This window comes from Bison bison, unplaced genomic scaffold (genome assembly GCF_000754665.1).
Source record: "Bison bison bison isolate TAMUID 2011002044 unplaced genomic scaffold, Bison_UMD1.0 scf7180017864217, whole genome shotgun sequence".
NCBI lineage: Eukaryota > Metazoa > Chordata > Mammalia > Artiodactyla > Bovidae > Bison > Bison bison.
The window spans coordinates 3,770,577-3,771,125 of NW_011494789.1; positions in this window are offsets into that span (position 1 = coordinate 3,770,577).

Consider the following 549-nt stretch of genomic DNA (forward strand, 5'->3'; position numbering starts at 1 on the left):
CTATATTTTCTTCTTGATTGGGTTTGGAACATGATATTGTACCACAGCCCTTCGCGAGGTGAAAGTTGCCAATTTAAACCGATAAGCTGATGTGTCTGTAGGTACAACTTCCAAGGCTACTTTGCTCACTTTCATGTATGTAAGGAAGAGAGTATTTAGATATTGCATCATAGTTTTTTTTTTTCCTTCTTTTAAACACCAAACATATATTATCTCACAGATACTCTCAGAGTCAGGAATCCGGGAGTGTCTTGACTAGATGGTTCTAGCTGAGGGTCTGGTTGTCAAGCTGTCAGCCGGGCTGTGGTTCACCTCTAGGCTTAACTAAGGATGGAGGCCCTGTTTGCAGGCTCACCCACATGCTCATTGGCAGGCATTAGTTACTTAGTTGCAGGAGGGTGGGTGGGGGCCACAGTGCCTCTCTGGCTATTGTCTGGAGATTTCAGCTCTTCACCACTGACCCTTCCTAGGATGTAATTTTTAAGGACTTCTTTTTTTACATTATGTAATGATGTCTGCTACGTTTAAGTGACCCATCTTTGTTACGTT